The following is a 21,628-nucleotide window of genomic DNA, read 5'->3' on the forward strand; positions in this document are numbered from 1 at the left end:
TGATACAGGTTCTGCAGTGTGAGACTGTGTGTTTGTGTAACGAGTGATTAGAGAGATTACTGTTAAGAGTGAATGTGAAGTGAATGGTAAAGAGTGAAAGAAGAGTCTTTGAGTATTGGTGGGAGGAGACTAGTAGTGGTAGCAGGAGAGTCGTAGTGGTGGGAGGTGAGTCGTAGTGATGGGAGGAGAGTAGAAATTGTAGAAGAGTAGTGGTAGTGGTGGTGGGAGTAGAGTAGTATTGTGGAGAAAGAGAGTAGAAGCGGAGAGGTGACTTAATACCTAAGTGTGGAGGCGAGGAAAGGGAAAACATCTGAGGGACAGAAGAGTGGCGGAAGGAGTAACCTGGAGGAAGTGGTAGTGAGAGGAAAAGAAGTGAGTGAGCGTGGCTGACCGAATCCAATGGAGTAAGTGCCGGCACTATTCAAACTCCCAGTAGAGCCCCAATCCTTGGTTATAGTAGCGAAAGTTGGGATAGCCTACCTTATTCTGAGAAGAAGCCAGACTTTAGAACGTTGGGGGCAACACTTGATTGCACTAACAAGGGGTGGAGGGGAGCAGAGGGGGCTTACAGACACCTGGGTTGGGGAGGCGGGCCGTGGCAAGACAAGAGAGCAAGGGACGGCTCCAGGCCCCTCAAAGAAAATACAAATCCTTCCACTGTCTGAAAGACTTGGGAGTGTTTTCTGTGCCATCTGTGACATGGGCGGGTTCACAAGCTTATGTTTGCGGGTTTACTTTGCCCGTTTAGGGGCCTTCGATTAACCGATGTATGGAATGTAATTATTTCTGTGTTTGGTGGGGTGCTGCATGTGAAAGCAGGTTGCAGCCGTGTCCACAGCACCATGCTAGGAAGTCTGGACCACACATTGATGATGCGCCATCCTGGTTCCCTAAGAAGGAGATGGCTGCTTTGTCTGGGGTGCAGGGGAAACGCCGGTGCAATGTTCCCAGTTGGCTGGGGCCCAGCAAAGAGGGTGCAGCAGTGGGCTCTGTCCTTTGCATGATTGCTCATACACTTTATTACTATGCCATCACACATGCACAACTATAAGGTCCATACTGCAAAGAACAAAGGCAATCGGAAGAGCAGCTGTTCCTCACAGGTCACATCAGGAAACTTGAACCGTCATCATGCGTGTCATGGCGCCCAGCCCTACTCAAATGATGGTGGATACAGACCAATTTGATAACCCAACCCAATTAGCTATGCCCCGTGTGTGGAACACGTGGCACACTTTCTACTGCTTGTTTCTTTACATTCAGGTACCTTTGGTTCTGCTTTTCCATTGAAATGTGAGTCTGCAAGTGACAGACCACAGGGAAATGGCCCAGAGCCGGGTGCTCTATTCACGACACCTGGAGACATCTGTAAAGTCACCGCGCAAGGGTCTCAAAGTCACGGGGTTTCATCATTGCTTGGGACAGCTATGCAGCTGGTTGTTAAGCATTGTGTGAATAAAATGTGCAGCGGCACAGAAAAAGCAACCTCTTGTTTTGCTTTGGAATCTAGCAAAAAGCTATGCACATTTTAAAAAGTATCTTTCTTTCGCAAAATGAATAGCTCAAAACCAGGCTGTGGCAGATATGCCAATCACACGTTTAACGGCGTGACCACCATCACTCTTCGTGAAGCTTTAGACCCTTTTACACACAAGGGTCCCTGGAGATGGGGTGGCCCTCAGCTCACATTTCCATGGGTGCTGCCTTTCATTAGGGCAAAAGCTGGAAATGACAGCCCAGAGCAAAACAGGAAGAATAAAAAGGTCACTGAGGGCACAGCCGGAAGCCCAGATAGAGGACCCCAGCTTTGGCCACTCTGGCCTGAGGTGCACCTCGGATCCAGCAGGACTCTCTTCAGCTGACACCCCGGTAAACAGAGGGGGGCTAAGGGTGCGATTCCTGCTACTGCTGCCAAGACAACAGTGAAGGAAAACAGGGGGGGGGCAAAGTTTGGGGAGGGGGCAAAGGTCACCTTTCATAATTTGAGGGAAACATACTGGGATGGGAAATTCGGGTCTGCAGGTGGGATTATTACCCAACTCAATAGAAGAGTTGGCACACCTGGCATTCCAAACTCGATCGGCGCTTGGAGCCGCGGGAAGCTTATAGTGTTTGGGGAGTCACGCGCCTGTCTTTGAAACGTCACAAACCTTCTCTGGGGCTGATTTCCTGGGGACGTTTTCATCTCGGGAACTACAGGCTGGCTTCAACATTCGTCCCTCTTCAGTATGTCTCAATAGTCCCATATCCCCTTGGGGAACATAGTGTTCCTGACCTTGGCTGGACCGGCACTGGCCCCCTGAGTTGCCAATGGGAGACTTCCTCCATTTACCTGGACCCCAAAGATTGAAGTACTAGACAATGTAAACCTGCTAAAAACCTCCACCACTCACTAACTCAAATGTGTATGCCTTCTGTCTGACCATTTCTGTATCTCTATCCATGACTGACCAATTTACACTCGTGGCCACACCCCGGAACTCATTCCCATCTCCTCCCCTACCCTCATCTATGCGACCCATTCACTCTTCTATATGCGACCACTCTTTGATGGACATTAGCATCCCAATTCCTCCTCGGCCCCCCATATCTCTCCACTGTGCAAATGAAGGTTCAAGTCTCAGTGCGCAGCACGTTACCTGGCCAATGTCAGGTCTTCCCTCCTACTTCTCTCCCCATGCATTGCCTCATCCATTGAGCAATCCTTCCTTGATTTCAACTCTGCCCTCTTCCTGTGGATACCACTCTCCTTTATACAGGTTTACCTGCACTAGCCATAATCCTTAGCCAAGAATAACCACTGAGATGTGCAGCCTCAAGATTGAGGTGTTTCCATTGATGACGGTGGTCTAAACAATGTTCCTGTTCTCTCATGTCCTCCTACAAAGCCGTATTCTATGCCCTGTGCAAAGCCATGGATGGAGGGAAATCCGATTAATTAAAAAAAATGTCTTTATAAGGTTTATTATATTTAATATTGTATGTAGTTAACCACAGCATCATCAATTATCATATTCACTATGATGTATTTCACTTTTCATCCAACTTGCTGTAATGTCTACTTAATTATACTTAACTTTCAATACAAATCAATTAACTTTAAAAAAATTAAAAAATGTCTACTCCCTCTGCTCCCATTCCCGAAAAATTGTCCTGGAAGCAAAACAAGGCAGCGCAACAGAGGTCGAATCTCAATCCCACGCTTAGAAACCACTCCCTGGTATTATGCGTGTTGTAAAAGAACACTTTTAATTACAATAATTCCCATCTCACCAGAGGAACTGGTGTCAATTCTTATCCTAGCCAGAGTATCCTATTCCTTCTTGAACTCCTCCCATGCTCTTACCTCTCTCTCCTCTTCAATTTATCCTTTGTGACAAAAGCCATCTCTACCTTTATCAAAACTGTTGCTGTTCTACCTATCCTTAAAAAACACAGCTGCCCAGCCAACTGCCTATCAGTCTCCCTCCATTCTCACTACTTCAAAGTCCATGAACATGTAGTGTTCAATCGGTTTGGCCCTTACATCTAGCCTATAACCGCTATACCCCCTTTCAGTCAGGTTTCTGCAGCTTTAACTCCATCGAACTGGAACTGACACATGTTTCCAACTTTCTCACCACTGCTCCCACCTCCCAACCCTCCTTTATAACCATCCTCGACATCCCTTGGCACACTTGACCAACCATCTCTCCTCACAACCCTATCTCGTCTCACCATCCATGGCCCTGCTCTTGCTGCTTGTATACGAATTGTTTGTTTTACAACTGTTCGAATGACAATTGACCTTTTCACAATTGACCGAATTGTGAAGGTTAATTGTACCATATATGTGGGGGGAAACCCCCCACAACCCCCCACCCAACGCCAAACCCCCCAAAACCCCTATATATATATATATATATACATATATATATATATATATATATATATATATATATATATATAACCAAACCGATGATATATATATATATATATATATATATTCGGTCAATTGTGAAAAGGTCAATTGTGACCCTTTAAATTCGGTCAATTGTTCATTCGAACAATTGTAAACGAACAATTTGGGTAATACCCTCTTGCTTTGATTTTCCCCAACCTATCTAACCGATCATTCTTCATCTCTTGGAGCATTGATTCTTATGAATGTACCTAGTTTCAAATCTTTCCCTGGACTAGCCCTTCCTTGCTTTTGCTCTCCCTCCTGCACCCCTTGCTTTGGCGCCTTGCTCCACCTCTGTGTTCTCCCCTCCCTTGCGTGTCTCCTGCTTCTACTGCACATTATTCGCCCACCACTGACACTGAAACACCCTTCGTCTGCCATCACTGGTATAACCATTCTTCCAGCATTCAGAAATACCATGAAACTCCACCTCCTCTCCCTGTTTGTGCCCACTGCCTTATCCATCTTATTGTCCCGCCACCCTTATCCCCCACTCTCACCAACTCTAATTATTGAATAGACCACCTTCTTGAAGTATATTATGACCTATCTCATGATATGTAAATAGTATACTTCTCTAGAAATATGTCTTTGTTGGCCTCATTACGAGTTGGGCGGTATCCCAGATGGGATACCGCCCAACTTTATTTGAGTTAGCGCCCATATGTCCGGTGGTATTACTGCCAGATCACGGGTTGGGCGCTAACCATTAATCCCCTTTCCCCCATTGTGCCCACAGGAAATTTCAACGCAATTACTGTGTGGTAATACCGGCAGCGGTAATTGCACAGAAAATTGGCATTTTTGTGGCATGTTTACCCCCAGCTCTGATCTGGGGGTAAACACACCAGACTCGGGATTGGGTAGACCCTTAAATGCAGCGTTACCACCACATTTAGGGGCTACCACCCAACTCGTGATGACGCCCATTATTACCTATTTCAAGCCCTGTGCCACGAATGGCTTCATGAACCAATTATAAAGGCACTGCTGCGGCCACTATTACTTTCCTCTTGCACAGCGTTTCCGATCAAATGGCTCCTTTGTTATTTAATAAATACAAATACATAATGCACATACATTCAGATCTTTCTCCGCAGGCCGACGCTGCTAATAGGTGATCAGGTAGAATTGCCAAATTGCAGTTTTTCCGCCCCTGTGCCCAAGCCCTTAATTAGGCAGGAAGGTTCCTCGCTGGGGAAGCTGCTGAGCCAACCATCTGCCATTGGGCTAATCCTTACAGATCAATAGTGCCAGGAGAGAGAAAGAGAAAGGCTTGCATGGCCCTCATCACTAAGAAAGACAACTACGTAAAATGAACAGGAATAAATAGCACAGAGAGTTCAGCATGCACACAAGATGTCTGACATTCTGCAGATTCAGAGGCAGACCGATCAATAAAGCCAAGGCGAGATCTCCCGACAGGCTCATGCTGGGAGGGAGGATCAAGTACGTGTTAGGCTCGCTCGCCTGACATATAACTCGTTCTTCCACAGCCCCACCTCATCTGTTCAGATCTGGGGACTTCATCTGGAACACTGGGCCCAGTTCCAGGGGCTTATTCTGGAGCGCAGTGCCCTCCGTTGATGATCGCATCTGCGGCATGATGTCCAGTTAAGGAGGCTGCATATGAAAACAATGCCCGTTCTGGAGGCCATACCTGGGGCAGAGCGCTCACGTCTGGAGGCCTTATTTGGTGTACAGAACTGGAGCCTGCATCTGGAGGACTGTAGCCAGCTCTGAAGGCTACCTTTGGATCATTGGGGCCTGGCAGGAGACCACATCTGGACACATGTTCGATGAAAGTCCAAAACTGTGACTCTGTTGCAATTTCCTAGGACTTTTACCCAACTCACAAACCTTTTTCATGATGGGTGCAAGGGGTCATCAAAGACACGCATGCATTCTTCCAAGATCCCTTCTTGGGGTCCGGACACGCCATGGACCCTGGTATCCCTATGCGAGTAACCTCACTTAGGTGACTGTACTTGCCCCACTAATTGGTAGAAGCCTGTTTTAAATTTAGGGGTACAGTCCTACTGTACCACAAGAAGGAGCCTACTGGTGACCCCCATGCAAAACCCAGTTCATGGTCCTGCAGAAAGGCGTTGCTCCCGATGGAGAGAGAGAAATAGAGAGGGAGAGAGAGAGAGCGACAGAGAGAGAGAGAGACTAACTGTTATACAGATATAGATGTTATTGGTCTTCTCTCTACTGGGCTCTGATGTTCAAGTCCACAAAGCCAGGTCCATGTACGGGTGGTTTTGTGAATAGCAGATGAATGAGAATAAAAAGCCCACAGGACATGAGTCGTCTGTGTCTACCAAGCCATCATCCCGTCCTGGGTGGCAGCTACCTACCTCAAGCTTAACCCAGCCAAGACCGAATTCATCCTCATCGGTCCCCCACCGCTAAACAAAAACTTCTCCACCAATGGCTCAATAATATGCGGCTAGAAGGATTTAATCCACAACTCTCTGATTCTGCAAAATCCTTAGGCTTCACCACCGACAGCAGCCTGTCCTTCCAAAAACACATAGCCAAGAAGGCCCAAACGGCCTGGCTCCAAATCTCCACCCTTTGCAAAATCAAACCCTTCATCCTGGCACAGGACTTCCGCACTGTAGTGCAGGCCCTTGTGGTCTCACACATTGATGGGGGAAATGCCCTCCTGACAGGGCTACTAGCTGATTACTTGGCTCCCCGTAAAGCAGTCAACCAAGCTGCAGCACGTCTTATTATGTGTCTGTGTGTGTGGAAATTTGACTGAATCACCCCCGTCCTACATAAACTACATTGGCTTCCTCTCCAGGCCAGGATGCTGTGCAAGAATGCCTGTATCATCAACAATACAGTCACAATTAGCACCCCAGTGTACCTGCCAACTAGGTTCCTCATATTTGGTGGCACTCCTTGGCAGCAAAATGACCAACCGTCTCGAATCCCTGCTAGTCTTCAAAGAGAGAACCCGCAAAATATCCTTCTCTTGTCATGCACCCACCCTCTGGAAAACAAACCCAGAATTGACTCAGAATGGCCCCACAATTCTCCAATTTTGCAAATATCTCAAAATGTGGCTTCCTTAACAAGACCTTACCATGGGATAATCCCAATGGGTACATATAATGCAACTCAGAGTGCTGAGCTATTATTAAAATGTGCCAGCCCAAATGCTGCCTACCCAAACCATGTACCGTGCTCTGCTGCTCTCAAGCTAGGTCCGCACTTTAAAAGGAAAAAAAGCAGTAGCTGGTGCCACCAGGGCAAGACAGCTAACCACACAATTGTTGCAGGATCACCGGGTTTGACCCATGCAATTTCTACTGGGGGGGGGTAGCCGGGCTTTGCCAGGTTTGCCTCCCTGCCCATTTTTTATTAAAAAAAAGCAGCCACCAGGGCAAGAACCACAGACCCCCAAAATTGTTGCTGGGGGGGATGCCGGGCCTTGTCCTGATGGATGCCCAACCATTTAAAACAAAACAAAACAGCAGCGCGGGCAACCAGGGCAGGAGCCGGCCGTCCCACCTTGCCCTGGCAGCTCCTCACTCGTTGAAAAAAAAAAAAAGAAATGTACTAGCGGAGTCTGCCAGGGCAAGACCCAGCCACCCCTGCAATTGTTTCTGGAAGGTCAATGGGCCTTGTCCTCGTGGCCCCCTGAGGTCACTTTTTAAAAACTAAAAATCAGCAGCGCAGGACACCAGAGCAAGACCTGGCAACCCCACAATTCTTTCTGTGGGGCTCGTCGGCCCTTGCCCAGGTGACTCCCCACTCATTTAAAAGAAAATGCACCAGTGGAGGATGCCAGGGCAAGACACAGCGTCCATTCACAAACAAAAGGACAGCTGGGGCTGACTGGGCATCCCCGGAAACCCCCGCAATTATTGCTGGGTTGGCAGCCGGACCTTCCCCCCGAGCCCTCCTGCTCATTCAAAAGAAGAAAAAAAAACAGCTGCTGGTGCTACCAGGGCACGAGGCGGCGGCCGCCGCAATTTGTGCTGGTGGGTCACCAGGCCTTACCCTGGCAGCCCCTGAGGTGATTTGAAAAAAATGGAGCATCAGAGGCAGCTGGGGGAAGGCTTGGCAACCCCTATTGCACAGAGTTTTAAAATACAAAACAATATGGGGGCTACCAGGACAAGTCTCACTGCCCCCCCCTGCAACAATTGAGGGGGGTCACCGGGCCTTGCCTTGGCTGACCCCGTAGTGTTTTGTCTTTTCAAACTTGGTGCAACAAGGTGTTAGGGAGAATTCTCATAAATGTGCTAAGTCCCTCTACTTAGAGCCCTCCAGCTCTTTTGCTAAACTTTGGGACTTTGAACTTTTCATTTCACTGTGTTATCTGTGTTTATTTCTTTTGGTTCTCGAGTTTTAGACAACTCCATTGGCATCATCTTTTCATTTGTGTCACTGTTACTGTTTCCCAGAGAAGGTAAAGTGAAATTGACTTTACTAGTCTTTCCAAATTCCTAGACCCAGCACACCCTACCTTACAATGGAGTGCTGGAGGGGTTACTTAGTATCCCCGATGTCTAGAAAATCATGTAGCAGTCAAATGCTACCCTTTCCTCTCAAAATGGCTGGTGGCAGTGGTTTTACAACAAACTACCAAGATTTTTCCCGACCGCGAACACCGGTAGCGTTAAATCACGGGAGCCATGTTTTTCAAAAAGGCGTCTGAGCCCCCTTTGTTTAAACAGGTCCCGGTCTTCTTTTTTTACCATTTCTTTTTGGAAAGGTCCTTCTAGAGTTTGTCTGCGCGCCAAACCAGGTTTGGTCCCTTTGTTCCTACGCCTTTGATGGGCTTCAGGACTGCAGACCGCCTCTGACGCCCGAGTATCTGGAGTGGGCAGGAAGTGAGGGAGTTGCCTGAAACTCCCTGTGCTTAGTCTCCTAGGAGACCCAAATGCACTCTGGTGTGATTGGCTGGCTGACTGTCCTGCAAGGACAGCCACCCTGCTGGGTGAGTGACAGCTAGGCTGGAATGAATGGGAGGAAACTGGGTAAAAGGTGAGTCTCTTGGCTTGGAAGGCAGAGTTGACCACTGGAACGAAAAAAAAATGAAAACGAGCTGGAAGAGGACGGCTGCTGCAACTCCTGGACCGTTGGTTTGCCCAGTGAAGCCCTGCTGCAGGTCTGAATCGCCAAGTTCATCTCCACAGAGAAGCCCTTCAAGGACGACGTCTCCCTTTGAGTTGGTGGGACCAATCAACTCGTAAGCCACCTGGATACCATTCTCGGAGCTGGTTGTATTTTTCTCAGAGTGCTGCAGGAAACCGAATAGCCAGGGAGAAGGACACCAGTTTGCGTGCATGACTACAGCTACCGGAATGGAAAATTTGCCTTTGCCAGCTTTTTGACCAGTGCCAATGCAGTGCAGGAGTCCCCTGACACCCTCCCTCTTGTCCCCAGGACTGAGGCTCAGGAACAGCGAGATCTGCAGGAACTGCCAGGAACAGACATTTTCAGCTGCATCTTTTTCTTCATTTTAAGGTACTGTGAAAACCCGACCGAGAGAACCTACCACTCATTGCGAAAGTGCTTGAAACTTTGGCAACTTGCAGGCCTAGTCAGCTTGTGACCCAACATATGAATCTTTCTTTTATGAACTACTTCTGAGAACTTTGGCAAAGACTTTTCTGTTTAACTTCCAGTACTGCTTTATCCTATACAAGACTTTAGCCCATTGACTTTGGCCTAACCTATTGTATTGAATCAACTCCTCTGGTGAACTCAAACTATCTGTTTTAGAGTAACTGTAATATTCGTTTTATTAACTTATGCCTTTTTGCTCCTACTTCAAATGCTCTGAATGCCATTTTGCTCCTCTTTCAAAATAGTTTAAATGCCTCAGAACCTGATATTGTGAGGTATTGAAGTATATTTTTGTGTGATATAGATTGCCTGCTTCTAGTGAATGTTTTATAACTCACTGTGAAATAAATGAATGTGTTTTACCAAGAAACCTTGAGTATAAGAGTCTATTTGAATACTTGTAATTATAGACCTTTGTGTAACATCCTTACAGCTCACATTGCCTCTTGAGATAAGCCTGGCTGCTCAGCAACCCTACCACAAAACTGTGTAGTACAAACTCATACCAAAGGTTGGTTTTGCTTACACCTGCAGTGCTACTTGTGTGTAGTGGTCCCAAGGGGTACTGCATACAAACTTTGCCTAACATAAGGATTTTAAAAAACATCTATTTGGCTCACTATTCGGCTCCAGCCAAATAGTTCGACCAACTATTTGATATTTGGTAGAATAGTAAATTTACATTTTAGTAAAGCCCTAGTTCCAGCCTCTGCCTCTCGCCACATGCCTCGCGCCTTGAAACACTTGTGTATAGGCGCGTTACAAATACCATATCATATCATATGCCTCCTCTAGTGTTGTTGGGGTGGGAAGCCTTGCCTTGCCTTCACTCCAGCATCTGCCACTTATGATGTCATTCACATGTTTTAGGGTTTTCGATTCCACTCTGCTTCCTAGGCTCTGCGACTTACTGCGTCTGCGCTGCTCTGCATGAAACATTTTATGTAATGAATCATCCCTTAGCACCGTGGAGCTCTGCTGGGGAGCGCAAAGTGTGTTCTTTACAAATACACGGAATAGGATTCTCTATGTAGCAAGGGATAATCAGTCTGCTGTGTGCACCAAGTACTTGGTGGATATTATGCAAAAGAACGAGCTGGGGGTAGATCTCTTTCTTTGGCTGGGGCCTCCCTCTGGAACAGCCTCCCGCCCACCTTGAAACTTGAGGAAAACCATCTCCGGTTCCGGAAGCACCTCAAGACTTTCCTCTTTGCCTCTGCCTTTTCCCCCCTTCTCCCCTGTTGATCTGTTTCTTCTCTTGGCATTGTGTACGTGGCCACCCTCTGTTACTTGGGCCCAGGTACCTGCTCCCCCTGCCACCCTCCTGCACTACCTCCAGGCCAAGCCTTGCATTGGGGTTCTGTATCTGTACCCAACACTCCCCCTCCCATTTTTCTCCTGCACTTATCAGATATCCCTTATCTGACCAACGTTCACCTGCCACTTGCTGGCCACACTACCATAGTTTATTGCCCTTATTTATTTATTTTATTATTTATTCTGTTCTCTCCTCTATTCCGCACTCTCCCCCTCCCCTTCATGCACTTCCCCCTTTACCATGCACTTGCGCTTTCTTAAATGTCTCTGGGTCTAGTAAGATTGCTGTTTTCTTTTTGTTCTCCCTTGTTCCCCTGCTTTTTGCCTGGTCGCGCTCTGAAAGAGCGCAATATACATAAAATGTCATTTCATTTCAGAGGGCAGTTTGGTGCCTCTGAAAAGACCACAGTCAGTTTATTATGAGTTGTGAAACTAAGGTGACCAGACGTCCCGGTTTTGCCGGGACTGTCCCAGTATTTGGTGCTCTGTCCCCCTTTCTTAAAATTATGTTCCCACTTGAAACTGCAGTGGTGCTGGTTTTTTCTTAGTTGGTCTTCATAGCTGTCAGGCAAGAATACACAATCTCACACAGACAAAATGCTGCATTTTACAATTTAAGATAGTGTTAGTCTGTGATGAATTGATTATAATATGTGTTTCTTTTAACAGTAACACGTAAACCCCCTTCTCCTCAAAACGCTACGGAAGTGTAGTGCCTTGACAGCCACTTTCAAGAGTTAGTCCTACTTTTATGTTAGTTGCGCGTCCCGTTTTTTTTGTTTTTAATTCTGGTCACCCTAGGTGAAAAGTGTCTTTTGTTTGTTTTAACTCTGACACTCTCCGCTGCACACTAGTACAGCACAGTATTTCAACAAAGGTCTGAAAGCCCTACTGCCAAGAACCAACATGGCCAAATAACCTGTTTTATTGGTAGCTTTCCACTCACGAGGATCTGCAACCACGTGTTAGTTCACTGTGTCCTTTCACAGAGGAGAAATATGTATTTGCATATCAGTCTGGTCCCACCCATCCTTGCTTAATTAGCACAACACAGTACATAAGAGAGGCAGAATAACTGCCGCCGTTTCACCAACGGTCCGCCTCCCCAAGATGGTGGGCCTTTTTTTTTGCTGTTGTGCGGAAAACCCCAGCAATAATGTTTAACCCAGACATATGTCACATACGTTCTCTGATATTCCAGCACCCCACGAAATTGTTGCTACAGCCTGGTCCAGGAACTGATAGGGTCCTTCTGGGTGTGGGGAAGGGGTGGCCTGCTGCTCCAATAAACTATGAAATACCGACTACAGAAGCAGTATGGTGGGTTGAAAAGTGGGTCATCTTTCCTGAGTGCTCCCCCTGAGGCGGTTGGGGAGGCAGGGACGGCGCTTGGTACTCTTCTAGACTGCCTGCAGCAGACTCTATTCATAATTGATAGATGGGTCTCGAGAAGGCTTTTTACCTTTCATGGCTCGCAAGTTACTGATGCATTGCATCCTGGGAAAATCGCTCCATGTGCACTGAAACTTTACCAGCCAGGTCTGGGGTGGGTGTGAGGCGCAGGGGGGGCTAAGTGAAATCAGCCGGCTGAGCTCTCAGACATAACTCCCCCCCCTCCACCCCCACTCTTCTTAACACAAGGTGGGCGGCCCACTAGTGCCAGATCGGAGACAGGGGAGGTGGCAGACATTTTAGGGTGGTGGAGAAATGAGTGTCACAGAAGAAAACAACATTCCAAACCTAGTGGGTTAACTTCTAAAGGTATTGCTCCGGAAGGGCTGACACACACACGTCCCCGGAATAGGAGCGGAACTGCTCGGAACGGCGATCCGACAAAAAACGATTGGCCACGTCTCGGTTCAGTTGCTGCAGGAACAACACACAGAATAAATGGCATACTGCACTACACAATAGGAGAGAGAGCGCCACCGCAATACACACCAAGAGACACTGACGCCAGATAATGTGTAGGCGTTAAACCAGAAACTGGACAGCAGAGCCACTAAGCAATGGCACTGTTGTATTGCAGAAAGTGCATGCAACTTGCCCTTGAGATAGCAGGGCCACGCCAAAGGGTACAAGACATGTCTGGCTGTTACCAAACACAGATCCCAAGGAGGGACAGTAATGCTGCCCAAACACAACAGAGTTAGCCATGCTGTGAAAAAACACATAGTGACACAGGAAAATGCCGCTGACGACGAAAAGACCAAACAAAGACAAATGGAGGAGGCAGCATGGTAACCACTGCAGGGTCCTCCTCTCACCTGTCCCCCTCTCCCTGGGAAAGGGGAGGGAGGGTTGGGGGGGCGGCGGAACGATGCCAAAACACCCCATAGCCTGCGAAGGGCAAACAAAAGAAAGGGGCGGGGTAAGCCCCTTTATAACGAGCAGTATCCTACAGCAGGGAGCATCAGCACCTGCACTAGGACCCTGCATACCCCCGCCGTAAGGTAAGGTTTTCGTTTGCCCAGCTGTTGTGGATCAAGGACCCGGGATGACCAACTTCTATAGCTACCGAGTAGAGCCACAACAGGTCATCGTGTGTGGGGCTTCAGCATCGCCGACGGTTTTGGTGAGCGGACAGCTGGAGCAGAGGAGGCGGGGCGCTAGCCCAGGAACAAGGAAGCCAGCGCGAACCCGGAAGCAGCGGAAGGAGGGGCCGGAGCCCAAGAGCGCCACTGCACGGGACGAGAGAAGGCCCGGGAAGGACGCGGCCACGGCGACCTGAAGGCGGAGACAGGGCGGCCTCGGTGAGCAGGACAGCTGGAGGAAAGGAAGGTGTGGCTGGAGCCCAGGAACACAAAGCCCAACGCGGACAGACACGGAAGCGGCTGAAGCAGAGGACCGGAGCGCAGGAGCGCCGCGGAGGCAGCGCAGTCTCGGAAAGAGACAACAGAGGCGCCGTAGCCCGGGAGCAGATGCCGAGAGTAGCAGGAAAGAAGAGCAGAGGCGACACGGCCGTTGGAAGGTGGGAGCCCCTTCGGAAAGTTTAAAGGTACGGCACAGACTGAAAAGGGGCACGCACAGGGCTTCGTAACAAGGGCAGCAAGAACAGCTGCGCATCTGGAAACCCGGGCTGCCCAAGGGTGAAATCGGTGGTGAGGCAGCCGGTGGAGGGTTCAAACACGGCTAACTGACAAAAACAGAACCCCGCCCCTGAGCTCATGGACAAGGAGGCACAGCATCGCAGCACACGTGGTGTGCAAAGGAACGCTAAAGTCAGGGGAAGGCCGGCAAGAGCGTGATTGGTCCGTAGGCTGGAGCTACACACGTGGGCTTGGATTGCACAACCACAAAGCTGCCAACAGCAGGAGAACAGAGTTGTAGAGCAAGCATACCATTTGGCAGACAAAGAGGGACCTTTCCCACAAAGCACATTAGAATGGAGCTCGAGGCATTTTTGAAAATGGCGAGATTAGCAGCAGCAAAACATGGACCTGATTGGATGAGCTCCATGGTGGCTCAGGCAGGACAGGAAACACCAGGGCCCAGCCAGGAGAACAGCTCGCCACTATTGTTTCAGGACAGCTCCAGTGAGGGGACGGGGACGCTGGTGGAAGTGGAAATACATGGCGTGGAAGAAGACGAGGAGGAAGAGGTCCAAGGAACGAAAAGAAAAAGGACATTGACGACGAAAGCCAAGGCATGCAAAGAGCAGACCAGACCCACCAAGAAACCACAAGGGAAAGGGAGGGCGCAGGAGGATGCAGCCTTACCGGCTCCTACACCTGCTGAGGCTCCAGGGAACCGTGGGGGCCCACCCAGCACTCCTGCAACCAGACCAGTGGATGTAGCTGTAGGAGGAACCACATACCTTGAGATGGTCAAAGGTATGTTCATGGAATGTGTGCAAGCATGGGGAAAAAATGGGTAAGTGCCAAATGTATATGCTAATAACAGTGGTTTGCATGTTGTGGGAACAGCAATTGATCATTAATTCAACAAGGGATGACTCAGGGCTCTGAGGGGCCTATGGGTGGAACATATCAGTGTTGGTCTCCGGTGGGGGGGGGGCAGGTCAATTGCCGCAAAGGAGCGGGATCCCACGAGGGGGATTTTTGTCAGATGGTTTGCCTAGCACAGGCCCAGCTGGGGGGGGGTCAGTCAGCAGTCTCAGGTTGCTGCCTCAGCGGGGTCACAGAATGGTCAACCATGGTGGGGTCAAGGGCCCAGGACTCCCAATAGCAGTGGGGAAGCCCAGCAACCGGCTCCAATGGCCTCAGCAGGGGCTCAGGTGGGCCAAAGTTGGTGGGGGCGGGGGCCCGGGGTATCAACATAGGAGGGGAAAACCAGGCACAGCCTTCAGCAACAGGTCCAAACAACCCAGGGGCGGCAGATGTTTGAGGGCAGGTAACCCAACATGGGAGACCAATGCCTGGGTTCGCACCAGTGAGGGCGGCGGTCAATTCTTTGGTATGGCACATTCCGTGGGGCACCAAGGAGAGACTGTGGAGAAAGGAGTTTGTGGACATCTTTGATTTGTTGGGGATGCTACCACTAGGAGGAGGCTTGAAAGAACTGTCAGAAAAAGAGAAAGAGAAAAGGGACAGGGAGAGTGCCAAAGTAGAACACACCATTTTTAACTGGCTCAAGGCTTATAGAATTTACATGTCAGTGATGCTGGAAAAATACCCACAGGATGCCCTGTCAATGATAGCTTATGAGCAGAATATTCAGGACCTATGCCTGAAATATGGGTGGGATGGGTGGCTGGATTACGATCATGGTTTCAGACTAAAAATGCAAGCGTGGCCGGCAATGTCTTGGGACTTGGTTGGTGTCGGGGGTTACATTGGCAAGATGATGCCCGCCAGGAAGCCCGGGGACAAGCAGCAAGGGGAGAAGTCCCGGGCCTGGAGAAGGAGAGGGGGTTATGCGCAGCGAGGTAGGGGGTCCTTTCGCAGGCCCTCCTCCTGGGTGTATCGGGCAGCAACCCACCAGGGGGAGCAAGAAGATTGCTGGAGATATGCAGCAGGGGAGTGTTCCTATGGCAAAGCGTGCAAATTCAGACATCCAAGGGGAGGGAGCTCTGGGTCTCGCAGCTCCACCTCAGGGGAGGCTAAGCATAAAAACAACAGTGGTAAACCCAAGGAGAAAGAAAAAAGAGATTGAGGTACCAGCAATGAGAGACAATGTTAACAGATCCGTGATAAAGCAGAGAGAGGTTGAGGCACCAGCAAGGAGAGACAATGTTAACAAACCTGTGAATGTTGAGATTGTGATTAAAGGGAGCTTACCCACGCCAGTTAACCTCCTTGCTGTGACTCCTTTTCTTAATGCATATCATAACAAGGTTGATGCAAAGTTGTTGTGGCAAGGTTTCAGGTGGGGTTTTCAGATCCCAGGGGCAAGGGGTCAAGGTGTGAAGGAGGCGACCAACTTGCGGTCAGCCCTGGAGAGGCCGGAGGTGGTGAAAAAGAAAGTGGAGAAAGAAGTGAGGCTAGGTAGGGTGGCAGGCCCCTTCTCTTCCCCTCCTATGGACAATTTAGTGGTGTCACCACTAGGGTTGGTGCCCAAAAAGGAAGAGGGCCAGTTCCGCTTGATCCACCACCTCTCCTTCCCAGAGGGGCAATCAGTGAATTACGGCATACCAGAGGAGTTGTGTAGGGTAAATTATGCCTCCTTGGAAGATGCTGTACAGATAGTAAAAGCAGCGGGGAGAGGGGCCCTGCTGGGGAAATCAGACATAGAGTCAGCTTTTAGCCTATTGCCCATCCATAAGGACAGCCATCATTTGCTGGGTTTCACAGTGGGTGAGAAATATTTTTAAGACAAGTGTCCGCCAATAGGCTGCGCCATTTCATGCGCTTAGTTTGAGATGTTCAGTACCTTCTTGGAATCCACTGTGAGAGGTAGCATGAGGGGGGAGGAATTTTGCATTATCTGGATGATTTTCTGTTCATTGGGAAGAAAGGGACCGAGGAGTGCGGGGCGTTCATGGAAGTATTTCAGAAGGTGATGGGTCACTTGGGGGTCCCGCTGGCACCATCGAAAACAGCGGGTCCAGCCACCACTCTGACATTTTTGGGGGTTGAGATCGATTCTGTAAAGGGTGAATGCAGGCTCCCGCAGGACAAAGTGCAAAGGCTGAAGGTCATGATACGAGGCTTGTTGGGGAAACACAAAGCAACCTTGAGGGAGTTGCAGTCTCTGGCGGGTCACCTCAATTTCACAGGGAGAGTCATACCATCGGGCAAAGTGTTTGCCAGAAGTGTGGAACTGAAAACAGTGGGGCTGCTGCATGCCGCCCAGCACGTCCGGTTGGGATCAGAGGTAAAAGAGGATCTCCAGATGTGGGAAACATTCCTGTCAGAGTCAAATGGGGTTGCAATCTGGAGGGAGGACTCGGCAAGCAGCGAGAGGCTTAAGCTATTTACTGATTCATCAGGGTCGCTTGGTTTCGGGGCAATCCTGGGGAGCAGGTGGTGCGGCAAAGCATGGCCAGTAGAGTGGCATAGGAAAGGAATCACGAAGGACATTACGCTGTTGGAATTGTTCCCCATTGTGGTAGCATTTAAATTGTGGAGGGAAATCCTCAAGAACAAAAGAGTTTCCTTATGGTCAGACAACTTGGCAGTGTTGCAGATTATTAATCTGGGGTCATCAAGCAATTTCAGAGTGCTGAAGTTGCTCAGGGAACTCACCAAATGCCTGCTAGCATTGAACATCGAGGTCAGGGCACGGCACATTCCTGGTATTAAAAACACGGCCGCTGATTCTCTCTCTCGTTTACAGTGGGAGAGGTTCCGAGAAAGCTGTCAAGAAGCAATGAAGGTGATGGCTCTGTTCAAGGAACAATGGTGGGGAATGGTTGGGGTGATCTGAGCCCTTTGATAGAGACAGCACTGGCACCAGGTACAGCAAAGAGATACAGGGCATGTTGGGAGCGCTTTACCACATTTCAAAGAGAGGCGCTACCAGAGGGTCAGGGAGAGGCTGCGGTAAGGGCCTTTGTGGGCTGGTGCTGGAAGACGGGAAAAACCAGAGCGTGGGTGGTGTATCATCTGGCAGCTATAGCACACCATGCCATGCTAAGGGGTGAGAAGGACTCAACCAAGGAGCATTACATCACACTGGCCATGAGAGGCTAGGCCAAGAGGTAGTAAAACCCGACGAGAGGCGGCCTATCAATATTGTTAAACTGCATGGTTTGATCAAATGCCTTAACACAGTATGTAACTGCGAGGCAGAAAGGGTGTTATTTACAGCAGCTTTTACTGTAGCATTTTTTGGGGCACTCAGGGTCAGCGAACTGGTGCCTGAGATCAAAGAGGGTAAAGGGAACGGGTTTTTACGTTTAATGGATGAACAAGTGAGCAGCACTAGGGTGGTCATTTATGAGCGGAGGTCAAAAACCGACCAAAAGGGGAAGGGGGTGGCATTGACGCTTCAGGCCATTCAAAAGAGCCGAGTGTGCCCGGTAGCGGCAGTGGCCAACTTTCTCCAGCAACGGCAACCGTCGGAGGTAGGGGCCCCATTACTCTTACATAGGGACGGCTCCGCCTTGAGCCACTTTCAGTTCAAAAAGTTGATGGAGCTGGCCTTGGCAAAAATGGGTTTGACGGAAGGCCGGTTCGGGACCCAATCGTTCCGGATAGTGGCCGCCACCTCTGCAGCAGCCGGGGGCTTGAGGGCGGACGACATTATGAAATTGGGGAGATGGGCCTCAGGGTGTTTCAAAAGGTACATCAGACCAGAAAACATGTGATTTAACATGCCATCTCCTCTACATCCCATTACCAGCAGTGCAAAGGACGAGGAAGCGCACCGTTTGGGTGGTGGGGCATTCTTTTATTTCAAGGGCCAAGGCAGGCTGGACACCGCAGCAGTAGGAGCTAACGGCCGGCGAGTTCCAAATTCAGTGGCACGGGGTACCAGGGATGAAATGGGCACAGTTACAATGGCTGCTTTAAAAATTGCTGGGTAAGCAGCAAAGACCGGATGTGCTGGTAATCCATTTGGGCGGGAACGATTTGACCTATTTAGGTAGAGGGGTCTTGTTGAGGGATATGATGCTCTCTCTGCAGGAGATATCAGCACAACTGGGTGCAACGGAGATCGTGTGGTCAGAGGTGATTCCCAGGGCAGAATGGAGGGGGGCCGAGAACCACGCAGCAGTCGAAAAATCAAGGAAAAAACTGAATGGTGCCATGGCAAAGTTCTGCAAGGGCAGTGGCTTCCAACAAGTCAGACATGGCCTGATCAACTTAAAAACCCCAGAGTATTTTTTAAAGGATGGGGTGCATCTATCAACAACGGGGATGGAACTCTTCTACTGGAAAATTTGTACTAAATTGTTGGAGCTATAAGAGGAAACAGGAAAGAAGGGCCGCCACGGTGGGCGGTAACCCACCTAGTGGCGTGGTGGTGTTTGGGTGACCAAGCACAAAAGACAGACTCCGGATGAGCCAGAAGGAAACCGGAATGGGTCTTCGCTCTTCCGGACCAGTGCCTCTTGGGAGCCTAACGGCAGGGGTGTCTGGTGGTAACAACAAAGGCTCAGCTTCCCCCAAAAAAGAAACAGCACTCTCCCCACCCACGGACACCTGCATGGGCAGGATAGGATCAGGCACAAAGGGTCGGGAGAGTTGGGCCTACTAAGGAAACTATCCAATGGTATAGGGCGAAGCAAGTGAGGTCGGACACAGAGCAAACGCCAAACTTACAGACTGGAGTTCACGAAATGTGTACAATAATGTTGTTGTTGTGGAAATAAAACTGTGGCCAAGTTTGCCATTTGAAACTACTGTCTCACGCCAATTCATTGCTTGTAAGAAAACAAGGTGCAGCGAATGAGTGAGCTAAGGATAGCTAATTGGCGATGGGTACAAATGGACAAATGCAGGGGTTATGTCTAGGAGAGACAGCGGGTAAAGTGCACAAGCTGCACCAAATATCACCAGATATCAATGCTGGAACAAACAAAACAACGAAAAAGAGCGCTGCCAAACATAGGAACGATCTCACTGTTATGGTGCACCCACTACACAGGAGGGAATGCAGCTGTACTATTTAAAGGAGAGATAGCACAGCTACACCAAGCAGCAGAGAACTAACTCTCCTATGTCAAACACAAAGAAAAGGAGTGCTGGCACGGCACAGGCAGACGAGGTAACAGAAGTGTAGTGGAGTGTTTCCGGAGCACCGGAACAGAACTCAAAGTCCCAGGATCACCGGGTGTACAGCGGCCATGCTGTACAGGATGCAAAAGGGATCACACTCTGGCAGCGGGATCAGCTGCTGCTGGTACACTGGGGACACCCAGCACACAAGGCCGGGGCACTGTGGTCACACAGGCCCAGGCAGCGAACAAACCCGTGATCACACATAAAGACAGGAGACCGGAGTTGCCGCTAACTGGGTCTCCACTGCAGTGCTGCACATGCCTGCAGTGGCCTCTTTTATTAACCTACATGACGCAGTGATGACCCGCATCTCGTCAGGAACCAACACGTCCCCATTTAAAGGGGCACTACATTACATCCCTCTTTTATTATAACGAAACAAGCAGAACAATTTTTAACAAAGGCCTCAAGGCCAACGCCAACTTTGGTGCATTCATGTCCACACCGTTTCTAACCACCAAGAACTCACAATAAACATTTTGGCACCCCCTTCTGCGAGTGCTTTCTTTCCGGCGGCTGCTCACTTTATCCCTGGATCGAATTGACCAAGCTGGAGGGGTCCGTTCCAGGCGGACCGCCTTTGTCGAGGCTGTCCTTAGCCGCTTGTGCTGCCACATGATAAGAGAAACAAGTCCTCTTCATTCTCCTCGTCCTCGAGCACGTATTGATGCCCCTGGTTCTCAGCTACGTGGACCACTGCGGCCCCGGATGGTTTTCTTCCCACCGTTTGTTTCCCTTCTTCTTTGGGCACCGGCCTCCCTGTGTTGGTAGGTGCAGGGGCTAAACACACCCTCGCAAAGTGATCCTCTTTGCCACATCTCCCGCATGTGTGTCCTTTTGCTGGGCACTCATTTGTGTGTGGCAAGTCCCATCTACACTGAGGGCACATGATGCTCTTCTCTTTTCTTGGTCATTCACCTCTTCTGGCTGGCTTGCTTCCCTGACATTTTCCCACGGTGCACACATCCTCCAACTTTACCCTTTGCATGGGCTCTTCTAACTTGATGCATTGTCTCGAGCTGTCCATGACAGACACACGCATATGTGCCAGTTCCTGCGCACGGCCTAGTTCCAAGATTCTGTCCAGAGTTAGCCCTGGCTCTCTATGGACCTGCTTACGTAGCATGGTGGAGTTGCAGCCATATATTATTTGGGCTCTTATTTCATCCTGCTCAAATTCATAAGAGCACAGGACAGTGCGATGTTGCGGAGTTTGGCATGGAATGAGTCCAAGTTTCTCCTTCCTCTTGTTTTGTGCACTTCATTCTAAAACGTACATTGTCTCGATTGACCATGGGCATGAAATATGTGCCTCAACCGCTGCGGCATATGTTTGGTTCCTTGGACTCAAGGTCTTGAATAGCCTCTCAACGGCTTGACCAGCCGAGTATAGGAGGGTTGGCCGTTTTGCCCTTTCCTTTGTTTCCACAGCATCAAAGTATAGTTCAATGTTCTCTACCCACGCTGCCCAACGAGGGCCTAAGCTGGCAGGTGCACCTGCCACGTCAAAGATGTGTAATGGAGCAAGCTGTCCATTGGGTTTGCATGGCCCAGGGCCATCATTTTCCTCCTCGCTCATGATGGGTCCCTTATGCCGGACGGTATGTTATGCTCCCAACTGTGATTATGTTACAGGTCACCACACCGT

This window comes from Ambystoma mexicanum, chromosome 2p, assembly GCF_040938575.1.
Source record: "Ambystoma mexicanum isolate Mex_15411 chromosome 2p, UKY_AmexF1_1, whole genome shotgun sequence".
NCBI classification, from domain to species: Eukaryota; Metazoa; Chordata; class Amphibia; order Caudata; family Ambystomatidae; genus Ambystoma; species Ambystoma mexicanum.